Below are 13,398 nucleotides of genomic sequence, written 5' to 3'. Positions count from 1 at the left end.
ATTTCCCTCTTTTTAAAGAAGTGTTTGATAAAGACAGGCATCAATCTTTCCTTGAAAGTCTGGTAAAATTACTGATGAAACTATCTGGTTCAGGGTTTGGTTTGTGGGGAGGCTCCTAAATACTGTTTCATTACAACTTTATTACTCAGAATATATTCAGGTTTCTATTTCTGCCTGATTTCATCTTGTAATGGTATGTTTCTAAGAATGCATCCTTTTCTTCTAGTCTCCTAGGTTCTCTGTCTTCACTAAACATGAATGACACAAAGCTCTACTAATAGAAAAAGACAACATGAGTTCAGTATCCAGGAAAACAATACTTCAAATCTTAAAACTTAAACAGCCTTTTCCATCTTGACAAAATGACCCAACAAAGAAGGCTGGTTAGGGCCAGAACAATTTGCCTTGCAAGCGACTGACTGACCGACCTACGGACCTATACCATATGGTCCCCCCCAAGCACTGCCAGGAGCAATTCCTGAGTGCAGAGCCAGGGGTAACCTCTGAGCATCGCTGGGTGTGACTCAAAAAGCAAACAAACAAAAAAAAGTTTGGTTAGTGAGCTGGAGTGATAATACAGCAGATAGGAGTCCGCCTTCCATATAATCAATCATCTAATCCCCAGCATTACATATGGTCCCTGAGCACTACCAGGAGTAATTCCTGAGCCCAGAGTCAAAAGGAACCACTGAACATCACCGGGTATGAACCCTTCAACCTCCCTCCCCCGCACCCCCTCCAAAAAAAAGTTGGCTAAAGTGTCTATCTGCCCATCTGTGAGGTATCAATCAGAGAATATAAACATTCACCAGTACATCTATGCAGTAAAAATTAACTGTGCTCTTAAGTACACTAGATACAGAAATCAGACTTAAGGCAAATGGGTCCTACAGATGTATGCATCTAACAACTGGCTCAACAATGTTCTGTAGGTCAGAGAAATAAGGTATGTTTCACTGCAACATACAGTACAGTTGTCCAGAAAATTTTGCCTGGATTAAGATTCACTGATTGGTTACCTATGTACCTGTCATCAGTTACAAAGAAAAAATCAAGACAAAAGTAAAAAGCCAGCAAGAGCGAGACAGACAGAGAGAGACAGAGAGAGAGAGAGAGAGAGAGAGAGAGAGAGAGCGCACAATCTCTGAGAGAGAGAGAAAGGGGTGGGGGATAGGAAATGCCTGCCATAGATGTAGGGTGGGGAGAAGGGAAACTGGGACACTGTGAAACATTGGTAGTGGAATATGTACACTAGTGAAGGGACAGTTGTTGGAACATTTTATGACTGAAACCCTATCATGAACAACTTGTACCTGTGTATCTCACTGTGATTCAATTTAAAAATTTTTAATAAAAAATTAATTTCAGTTTAAAAAAAAGTAAACAGCCATTGATTGTTGAAGCAAATAGCCATTGATTGCTGAACAGTTATAAAACTGCAAAGAGGTGAAAGAAGAAGATAACCAAAATTACTTCCCAAAACACAATGACTAAATCTGTTTACTGGGAGATCTGCCACAGAAAAATAATGATCAAATGAAAAGACATGGGAAGAAATAAAAAGCACCAGTAAGGCAAAACAAATGGCTAAGTAAAAAAAAAGAATAAAATGTATTTTTTTCCTAATTTTATTTTTCTATCTCAGATTTTAAAGACAAACACATAAAGCAACTCTAGGAGCCAAAGGGATAGTATAGAAGGTAGGACATTTATTTGCCTTGCATGAGGCCAATGCGGTTTTAATTCCCAGCACCCCAAATGCTTGCTCCAACCTCACCCTTCACCCCCATCCCCCAGGATCCCTTTGGCTCTGAGAATTTTAGTGCCCTTTCACTTAGCCATTTTTATAATTGTTCAACAATCAATGGATACCTTTTTTTTACTGTGAATTTTTAATAAAAATTACACCATGAATCTGGTATGTACCCGATTATGTTTTTTTAAATAATTTTAAGACACCATGATATACAAAGTTGCATATAATAGACTTGTTTGAGTCATACAATGTTTCAATACCAATCCCCCCACCACCATCCCCTTTCCTCCACTAATATTCCTAGGTTCCCTCTCACCACCTGCCCTTCCCTACCCCCAGTTACAGATATATCCCTTGGCAGGCATATATCATGTTGTATTTTTCAGTATCCAGGAAAACAATACTTCAAATCTTAAAACTTAAACAGCCTTTTCCATCTTGACAAAATGACCCAACAAAGAAGGTTGGTTAGGACCGACCTATACCATATGGTTTCCCCCCAAGCACTGCCAGGAGCAATTCCTGAGTGCAGAGCCAGGGGTAACCTCTGAGCATCGCTGGGGGTGAAAATAAAAATGAAAAATGTTACAGAAACCCAAAAAAATTTTGAGAAACCCTGCTCTAAGCTCTTACACTTTCTCCAGCCCCTCAGCTGTACTCTTCTTCAGACCATTTGTCCCAGACCATCTGGGGACATATGTGCTGCTGGGCTCCACATTTTTACTATCTCTCAGACTTACTGTTCCTTTTTTGGGGGGGAGGGGGGCTTTCTGGGTCACACCCAGTGATGCACAGAGGATACTCCTGGCTCTGCACTCAGGATTTACCAATTCCTGACAGCACTCAGGGACCATATGGGATGCCAGGGATAGAACCTGGCTCAGTCACATGCAAGGCAAACACCCTACCAGCTGTACTATCATCACTCCTGCCCCTTACTACTCTTCTTAAAAAGTGGTCTGGGGGCAGGAGTAATACTATAGAAGTGAGGGTGCTTGCCTTGACCCAGGTTCAATACCTTGCATCAGTAATGGTCCCCAAATATTCAAGGAAGTGGTACTTGAGCACAGAGCTATGAGTTAACCTTGAGTACCACTGGGTGAGCACCATCATTCCAAAATCAAACAAATAAAAAACAGTAAGAACAACAACAACAAAAAGGACCAACCTAGCAAGTGTACGATCATTAACTTAAATACTCAGTGCCCTGCATGCGCTAAGCACAATCACAGAAATCCTACTGTTTGAGTATGACAGCTCTGCTGTCTAATATCCCAGATATTACAAGTGATTCCTGGCTATACCACAGTCAGATGTATGTAAGCACCACAAAAAAGGGATGTGACTCTGGGTGAGCACTACAACCAGAAAGACGTGATAGCCACAGCCAGGCCCCTGAAAAACATAGGCTGCAGCTGCCCCTGAAGAACACTACAATCATAATTTATCTGTTCTACTGAAGGGTGTGTACCCCAGTAAGCCCATAAGCTAGTGCCACAATAGTGCAAACCTCAGTGAACTGTTTCAACCAAGTGTGCAAGCATCACGACCTGAAGCACAGCCCCTGGTGTGCGCAGCTAAAATTATGTGAGTACCACAGCCAGAAGTATGTGCAACCACAGATCATAGCAACAACAAAAAAAGTGGGAAGAAGGGAAGTTAAAAAGTAGAATCACAAACAAAGATATACCTTGATTGTTGAGACTAGATAATAAAAGGAGATCATTTTCACTTAATTTGATCTAAAAATACAGGTCCTGAGAGCCAGTCATAAGTCTGAGGAAGCACATATACCTGGGAAAGGAGCCCAGATCCAGAATTTTAAGTTCTGGTAGAGGTACCAGAAGCTAGCACCAATATACCAACGTGCTAATTATTCAACTAAGCTAGCTCCAATAAAATTGACCTAGCTAATCTCTGCATGGAGCAGAAATGAGTCTTCTGTGCCAGAGCCCAAATTACAGATTCATGAACAAAAAACTACTAGGTTTGGGAATAGTACTTTACATAGCAGTAGGAAATCAGAACAGACCAGTAACACAATACTTTTTGCAAATACAGTAAAAATGACTGAGAACTAAACTGAAAACTTTAAAGGCTATACAAAATTCTTTCTTTTATTATTAAACAGAAATCAATCTCTAGCAATTCTTTTACATTTCTAAACACTCACTCTGAGATACTTTTCTAATCTCCTCCCAAGTGGCAGAACAGTCCACTGATCTTTAAGTAACATTCTTCTTGGTTATGATAAGGGAAGAGGAACATTTCAACGGGAATAGTATTAAAGAATTTAATGTGCCTAAAGTAACAAAATAGGAGACCAACATCCAAGAATAGCAGAGATAAGTACCAGAAGGTTTACTCCATGGCTTGGAGGCCAGTCGCATAAGCTAGGGGAAAAGGCAGCTCAGACAGAGAAGGGAGCACCAAATAAAGGGTGTTGGGAGGATCTTCCCAGGATGGAAGATGCATGCTGAAAGTAGATTATAGACCGAACATGATTGCCACTCAATTCCTTTTTTGCAAACCACAGAGGTAGGGTGGGATGGGGGGGATGGGGAGTGGGAGGGATACTGGGATTAGTGGTGGTGGAGAATGAGCACTGGTAGAGGGATGGGTACTCGATCATTGTATAGCTGAAACCCAAGCACAAAAATTTAGAAGTCTACAACTGTACCTAATGATGTTTCACTAATAAAAGTTTAAAAAAAATTAATGTGCCAAAAGAAAATATACATGCAGCAAGCTTTTTAAAAACCTTGCAATCCATTTTAGTAAACTACTCTGTTTTAGTATAAAGATGCCCTGACAGTTCAGATAGAGAAGGGAGCACCAAATAAAGGATGTTTGGAGGTTCCTCCCAGGAGGGGAGATGCATGTCGAAAATAGACTATGGACTGAACATGTTTGCCACTCAATGCCTCTTTTGCAGACCACAACACCCAAAAGGAGAGAACACAGGGGATTGCCCTGCCACAGAGACAGGGGGGATGGGGGGATGGGGGTGGGAGGGATATTATCCATGGTGGTGGAAGATGGGCACTGGTGGAGGGATGGGTATCTGATCATTGTATGATTGAAACCAAAGCACAAAAAATTGTAAATCTACAACTTTAAAAAAAATAAAATAAAATAAAGGGAAAAAAAAAAAAGATGCCCTGAGCCAGAGTGATAGCTAAATGGGCCAGAGCACAAGCTCTGCATGCAGGAGACCAAATGTTTGCTCCACAGCACCACATAGTTCCCTGAACACTGAACACTATCTGTACTAGTCCAAATACCACCAGGTGTGGTTAAATAAAAAATCTTTTCTAAAGTACTATAATTAAACAGTAAAAACATAGACAGGTCTGCCTGCCCTGCCCAAATGGAATCCGTTAAACTTCAGAATCCTTATCCAGTACCTTCTGACTTCACATTAATCATGCAAGTTTCGAGATTTTTGTTTTGTTTTGTTTTGTTTTGTTGCCCCACCAAAGATGCTCAGGAGTTGCTCCTAGCTCTGTATCAGGAATCATTCCTGACAGTGCTCAGGGGACCATATGGCATGCCACTAATACATATCTTGTATGATTACAATCTTTCTGATGGTGAGAACATTTAAGATCTACTCTCTCGGCCACTTTACATACAAAATTATTATCACTACAGTCATAACACTAAATATTAGGTATCCAGAACATAATTCATCTCTCAACTGCAAATTTGTACCCTATGAACTACAATACTTCCATTTTCTCATTTCCCCTCCCTCCCCCAGCTCCTGGCAACTACCTTTCTACAGTTTTAATGACTTTGAATTTGATAAAGATTTTACATGAGAGATCATATCATATCGACCTATTCCACTTAGCATAATGCCCTCAAGATCTATCCATATTACTCCAAATAGTAGGTTTTCTGTTTGACTGCTACTTAATTCCCTGGTATGTATGTCCACATTATCTCCTCTGTCTATTCATCTCTAAATGAATAGATGTTTACATATTGTGGTCACAGTGAATAGAGCCATAATGATATCTTTAAAATAGTGATTTTACTTCCTTCAAACATAGTATAGATCCCTGATAAATTTTGTTTTCTTCAGTGTTCTTTGATTACATTGATAAGGAAAAAAAAATAGCAATGCCCACTAGGACCAATGTCTGTGTGGACTTTACACATTCTCCTATTTAAGATTTCTTCCCCAAAGCCACAGATAATGCAAATTGAATATGTTAGCCTATCTTGAGTATGGGTATATGTTGGAGTAGGCACCCCCAATGGAAGGGTGTTCTGCCCAAGGTGGTAAAAACCTTGCACTGTTGAGAGAAGTTCCAGGTATCCCTGACTCTAAGCTGGACTAAGCTGACTGGAAAACGAATAAATACAATTGACAGTTTAATACTGAAAGTGCGTTGGGTCTTTTATCTAGAAGTTTGACGTGTTTTTTCTGTTTTGTTTTTTGGTTTTTAGTTTTTTTTGCTTTTTGGGTCACACCCGGCGGTGCTCAGGGGTTACTCCTGGCTCTGCGCTCAGGAATTATTCCTGGCAGTGCTCAGGGAACCATATGGGATGCTGGGATTCGAACCCAGGTTGACCACGTGCAAGGCAAATGCCCTACCTGCTATGCTATCGCTCCAGCCCCTTGACCATGTTTTTGGTCAACAATATGCTGTAGGAAGTTAACTCTTGTTTTTATCAATTAGTCTATTAGAAAACTGGTTCTGTCATGTGTCATTTCTCTTAATGTTGCAAGTTCCAAGAAATACAGAAGACATTAAGTGGAGATTTATAGTATACATTCGGAAGTGAGACTGCTGATCGTATGACTTCTATTTTTAATTTTTTTCTGCTTCTTTCCATCGTGGTTGTGTCAAATACATATTCCCAATGCTGCACTAGGATTCCCCCCCTTTTATTTTTCACTACCTCAATATCCTTTATTGTCTCATCTTTAAAGGAGTTATTATAACAGGTAAAAGAGAATATCTCACTATAATTCTGATTGGCATTTTCCTGATGATTAATAATGTTAAAAATTTTTCATGTACTTGGCTATTTGTCATGTATCTTATTTGGGCGGAGACTATTTAAATTGTATCATTTTTAGATTTTATTTTTTGCTATTGGTAATATTTTGATACATCTTACAAATATTTTCTCCAATTACACAGACTGACCCGCCAGTCTGTTCAAGACTTTTTGCTCTTTTACATTTTGGATAAAATCTTGTTTACTTTTGCTTCTGTAGTTTGTGCTTGGATGGTGATATCAAAGATAACTTCGAAAACAAATATCAAGGAACTTTTTTTGTAGGAGTACTGCTATTTATTCAGCCGCTGATTAGCTGATTGAATTGTGCATGAACGCCACCTTATTTTTTTTTCATTTTTTATAATTTTATTTATTGAATCACCGTGAGAGCAGTTACAAAGCTTTTGGGTCTGTCTCGGTCATAAAATGAAACACCCGTACCTTCACCAGTGCCCATTCTCCACCACCAAAAACCCCAGTATACCCCCATCCCACACGTTCCCCCTACCTGTGGGGCAGATGATTTCCACATTACTCACTTCTACTTTGATCACATTCAATATTTCGACACTAGACCCACCATTATTATTTGAGATTTTACCCCAACACTCAGATCTGCTGAAAAGGCAACAATAGACAATTTGTGTTCTACTGCTGGTTATGAATAACATATGATGTCGCGTGGCTGCAGTAGGGCCATGTGGTTTTGAAATTCCGAAATTTTAACACTTAAATCTGGAGGGATTTCTGCCAAAAGCCACTGGGTTTCGAGATCTTCTCCTGAGTCTCTGGGATCATGGCCATTGAGCAGCTTGATGAGGAGTCAGAGAGGCTGTTCGTGGGCGATGACTTGGGGTCTCATTGGGGTGGGGAGGACAGGCCTGGCTCCCCCCCATCCCACAAGGCCCAAGAAGTTTCGTCACTGAGGACCCAAGCCTGACTGTCCAATGGCCTCTGGAGGATGACAGCCACCAAGCTGCCAAGAGGGAGCAGGCGGAGGGACAACACCCTTTCCTCCCTGGGGTGGCCAGGCGACAGTAACAGTAACGTACTGTGGGGTCTGGACACATTTCTGTCAAAAGCCAAAGGGTTTTGAGATTTGTTTCTGAGTCTCTGGGATCATGGCCATTAAGCACCTTGATCAGGAGCCAGAGAGGCCATTCGTGGGCCATGACTTGGGGTCTCATTGGGGTGGGGAGGACAAGCCCAGCTCCACCCCTATCCCGTGAGGCCCTGTGTGTCTCGTCACTGGGGGTCCAAATGTGACTATCCAGTGGCCTCTGAAGGATGGTGGCCACTGGGCCGCCAGGGGAAACAGGTCAAGGCACGAAACCTATTCCCACCTGGGTTGGCCCAGCACCGGTAGCCTACTGCAGGGACCAGACACATTTCTACCTAAAGCCACTGGGTTCCGAGATTCGTTCCTGAGTCTCTGGGATCATGGCCATTAAGCAGTTCAATCAGGAACCAGAGGGGCCATGCCTCCAATTATATAGCTGAGCCGGAGGTGGTTTGTGGGTGTGTTTCCCACATACCTAACTTTCGGCCGTTTACTTTCTTGGTAAACTTTGCCCCAAGTTTTTGGGGTCTGGCCAAAGGCACAGCAGCAATTTTGGGGTATCTGGAAGTCTGAAGGTGCCATGAGGCTGCTGATGCACTCGCCTCACAGGTACAGATTGACCTGCTGGGGGCACCATACCCCCTATCAAGGAACTTTTGTGCTATATTTTAAGAAGTTTTAAGGCTGCAAATCTTTCGCTTAAGTTCTTAAATTACTTGTTAGTTTATTTTTATTTTTATTTTGCTTTTTGGGGTCACACCTGGCAATGCACAGGGGTTACTCTGTTTCATGCACTCAGGAATTACTCCTGGTGGTGCTCGGGGGACCATATGGGATGCTGGGAATCGAACCCAGGTCGGCCTGGGTTGGCCGCATGCAAGGCAAACACCCTACTTAATTTGCTATCACTCCAGCCCCCAGTTTTCACTAAGGTAAAGGTAAAGGCCCTCCCGTTGATCGTCGATTTGCTCGAGCGGGCCCAGTAACGTCTCCATTGGAGACTTTGTTGTTACTGTGTTTGGCATATCGAATACTCTCGGTAGCTTGCCGGGCTCTCCGAGAGGGGTGGAGGAATCGAACTCGGGTCGGCCATGTTGGCCGCTTGTAAGGCGAACGCCCTACCCGCTGTGCTATCGCTCCAGCCCTAAAGGTAAAGGCCCTCCCGTTGATCGTCGATTTGCTCGAGCGGGCCCAGTAACGTCTCCATTGGAGACTTTGTTGTTACTGTGTTTGGCATATCGAATACTCTCAGTAGCTTGCCGGGCTCTCCGAGAGGGGCGGAGGAATCGAACTCGGGTCGGCCACGTTGGCCGCTTGTAAGGCGAACGCCCTACCACACTATTTTTTTTTAAAAAATAGGCATCTGAGTTCATTCTTTTTTATGTGAATACCCAATTTCTCCAACTTCACTTATTGAAAATACCTTTCCACCACTGAGTATTCTTAACTTCCACTGTCAATTACTAATTGATCATCTAAGCTTCGGTAAATTTTAGGGCTTCAAATCTATTGCATTGGCTACATGTCTGTTTTTATGACAGTATCATAATGTTTTGATCACTACAGGTTTATAATACAGGTTGAAATAAGGACATTCAATACTTCCGCTTTTTTGTTTTAGGATTGCTTTTACTGTTGGGAGCCTTTAGTTGAGCTGATTAGAATTTTAAGGTTGTTCGCTGAAATGGAAGAGTAAAAATATGCCACTAGAATTCTGGTAGGGATTACACTGAAACTAAAGATGGTCTGGATCCATAATACCCCAAAGTAGAGAGAGTATGGGGAATGCTGTCTGCCATGGAGGCAGGGGGAGGGTGGGGAAGGGGGTATACTGGGGAGATTGTTAGTGGGGAATGTGCACTGGTGGAGGGATGGGTGTTTGATCATTGTGTGATTGTAACCCAAACATGAAAGCTTGTAACTTTCTCACGGTGATTCAATAAAATTTTTTAAAAATTTTTTTAAAAAATCAAAAAAATGATGGTTTGGGTAATATGAACACTTGAATACTATTCTCCCAATCCTTGAATACAGAATAGCTTTTGTTTCTTCATCAATTTCTTTCATCATCTTAGTATTCAGTCTTTCCTTTCACCTGTTAAATCTATTTTATCTTATTCTCCTTCCCTTCCTTTTTGCTGTTGTTAATATTATAATGACAAAAAGTTGCACACATTTGGTTGTGATGCGTGGTACAAAGTTTCAGTGCTTACCAAGGATCACACTTTGTCATGATGTTCCCACACACTTGGCTTCGGTCTGCTATGGCACCAGGGATCCCCAAAACTCTCCAGTTCGACTCCTGAAACTTGGGCACATGTCACTCATTAATTATCCCTAGGCACCTTCTTGGTTAAATTTATTTCAAAGCATTTGTTTTTTGTGTTATTTGTAAAAGATATTCTATTTCTCATTGTTTTTAAAAGGGTTTTTTTGAAAGTTAATGAAAAGAAGTTTGACTGATTTTTGTATACTGATTTCAATTCTAGACAATTAAAATCCACTTATTAGTTTGTTATTCTAATAATTTCTTGGTGTTGTCTTGAGGGTCTTTCTAAGTATAAAATCCTGTCATCTATAAAAGAGACAACTTTACTTCATCTGTTCCAATTTGGATATTTTTGTTTCATTTTCTTGCCTAACTGTTCTAGCTAGGATTTCCAATACTATATGAGATTAGACACTCTTGTCTTGTTTGCAATTTTAAAGGAGAAGTTTTCAGTTGTTTATTGAACAAGAGGTTGTCCACAGGACTGTGATAATGTGGACTTTATTATGCTGAGGCAGTCTTCTGCCCCCGCGCCTGGCTGTTCCTCGCCGGGGCCCGTTGGAGGAGAGCAGGTTCAGCTTTCCTCCCCGCCCCGACCAGGGCTCCGGCAGCCGAAGACCTCCAGGACCAGCCACCACCATGCTGAGACCACTCTCCGCACACATGAAGGTACTGGCAGAGGGACAAAGCCACGCGGGTTCCGGGCCGAGACCTCCAAACCTACTCGAATTGGAGTCGAGCATCTTCCACCCAGATCCTCCAAATTCCAGTAGGCGGGGGTCACACCCACCACCTGGCCCCCTGGCGCCGTGTAATCCCATCAGCCGCCAAGACTCAGAGACTATAAAATCCAGATCCCGGACGAGAAGAGTGCAGTCTCTGCCCCCGCGCCTGGGTGTTCCTTCCCGGAGTCCCTTGGAGGGGAGCGGGTTGAGCTTTCCTCCCCGCCCCGACCAGGGCTACGGCAGCCGAAGACCTCCAGGACCAGCCACCACCATGCTGAGACCACTCTCCGCACACATGAAGGTACTGGCAGAGGGACAAAGCTACGCGGGTTCCGGGCCGAGACCTCCAAACCTACTCGAATTGGAGTCGAGCATCTTCCACCCAGATCCTCCAAATTCCAGTAGGCGGGGGTCACACCCACCACCTGGCCCCCTGGCGCCGTGTAATCCCATCAGCCGCCAAGACTCAGAGACTATAAAATCCAGCGCCCGGAACCGCGCGGCCGCTAATGCCGACGTCTTATCAAGACATCTTTTTATGACATCTTATTATCTCATTCCTACTTTGGACAAACTTGCAGGCTATCGAATGTAGCCTGCCCACAGGGCAGAGTCCGGCAAACTCCCCGTGGCATACCAAATATGCCAAATACCAGTAACAATGATGGGTCTCATTCTCCTAAAGAGCCTTGAATATAATCTCAGGGCTAGGATGAAAGAGATGTTACTGGGGCCTGCTCGAGGCAATCGACGAATAACAGGATGATGAAATGAAATGAAATGAAATGAAGTTATGCTGAGGCATGTTCCTTCTAGACCTCATATCTTGAGAGTACTTATCATTAAAGATCATTGTACTTTTTCAAGAATATTTTCTGCATCAACTGAGGGGATCATGCAATTTTTTTAATTTCTTCTATTAAGTTGGAATATCACACTGATTAAACTGCTAATGCTAACATATCCTTGTATCATTATGATAAAGTCTACTTGATCATGGTATATTTTAGTATACAGCTGAATGCACTTTACTAAAATTTTTATATTTATATTCCATGGGAGTTTTCTTATAATTATCTGACTTTGGTATCACAGTAATTTTGGTTTTATAAATGAGGTTAGAAATGTTTCCTCTTCAACTTTTGGGGAGAGTTTGAGGAAAAACTAGCACAGATTCTTCTTTTAAAACTGGTAAAGGGGGCTAGAGCAACAGAGCAGTGGAAAGGGTACTTGTCTTGCATGGCATCTCATATGGTCCCCTGAGCCCATCAGGAGTGATCCCTGAGTGCAGAGCCAGGAGTAAGTCCTGACTTGATTTGGGTTTTTGTTGTTGTTGTTGTTATTGTTGCGTGTGTGCACGTGTGTGTGTGTGTGTGTTGGAATATGAGTAACTAAAGCAAATAACTAAATAAGAAAACTCCTAGACAAGGTAAAAATTGATTAATAATGTGAAGGGGAGGTGGTTAAGGGAAGAGGAGGAATAAACTGAGAAAACACTTCAGTGCTGAGATGGTACTAGAACATGTTAGAAGTATTATTACACAGATAGAGATGTGAATGTAAATCCTTAAATTCTGTAATATTATATACCAATGATATGCTAATTAAAAATATTCTTTTCAAATTCTGGTTTGGATGTCAGAAGACAGCTCAAGAGCTATCTTTGAGAGGCACAGGACCCCAGATTCACTCCCCAGCATTGCATCACTTCACACAGCACCACTGAGTATAGTCTTGGTGGCGTCTAGCATCACTGGGGATACCTTATCCCAAAAAAGGGCAAGGGATACAGCACAGTGACAGAGCAGTTGCCTTGTTTATGTGAAGTGCTAGATTCAACCAAGGCACCACTGAAAAATAAGAAAGGAGGGGCTAGAGCAATACCACAGCGGGTAGGGCGTTTGCCTTGCACACGGCCGACCCAAGTTCAATACCCAGCATCCCATATGGTCCCCCGAGCACCGCCAGGAGTAATTTCTGAGTGCATGAGCCAGGAGTAACCCCTGTGCATTACCAGGTGTGACCCAAAAGGCAAAAGAAAAAAAAAAAGAAGAAAAAAGGAAGAGAAAAATTCTACTTCACATTCAACAAAAGTAGAAAAAGCTTTGTATAATAAAGCCTTGGTCACTCCAAATTACCAAGCAATAAACAAGTGACTTAAAAAAAACTTTTAATCAAATCACCTGGTGATACAAAGTTGTTAATGACTCAGTTTCAATCATATAATGTTCTAATACCCATCCCTTCAACAATGTACATTTCCCCACCAATATCCCCAGTGTCCCTCTCCCTCAATCCCCAGCCCGCAGCCTGCTTCTATGGCAGACAGTTTTTTTTTTCCCTTCATAAAGTACTTTCGTGGATACTGAGGATCCTTTACACTTATCATATGTAGAATGTTCTCAAATGCACCATGTACTTCACTATGCCCTTATTATCCAATAACTTGAATGTAATTAAAGTAAAATGCAGAATATAAGTTAAACAGCTTAGCTTGATACTATAACATATTCAACAAAACTACCCTTCGGCCCTTCTAAACTAAAGTTGGCAATACAAAAATCAAAGG

At 42.0% G+C, this 13,398-nt stretch overlaps 1 protein-coding gene across 3 annotated transcripts in view; it reads right to left on the bottom strand.

The window, feature by feature from the left end:
- The window catches only part of PTPN4 (protein tyrosine phosphatase non-receptor type 4), a 184,270-nt gene that overhangs the window by 147,333 nt on the left and 23,539 nt on the right, over positions 1-13,398 (bottom strand). The gene's annotated exons all lie outside the window — the stretch shown is intronic.

The sequence above is a fragment of the Sorex fumeus genome, unplaced genomic scaffold (assembly GCF_029834395.1).
Source record: "Sorex fumeus unplaced genomic scaffold, SorFum_2.1 ptg000035l, whole genome shotgun sequence".
Classification (NCBI taxonomy): domain Eukaryota; kingdom Metazoa; phylum Chordata; class Mammalia; order Eulipotyphla; family Soricidae; genus Sorex; species Sorex fumeus.
Note: the sequence above shows the minus strand (reverse complement) of the source record. Positions and strands in the feature narration are given on the sequence as shown.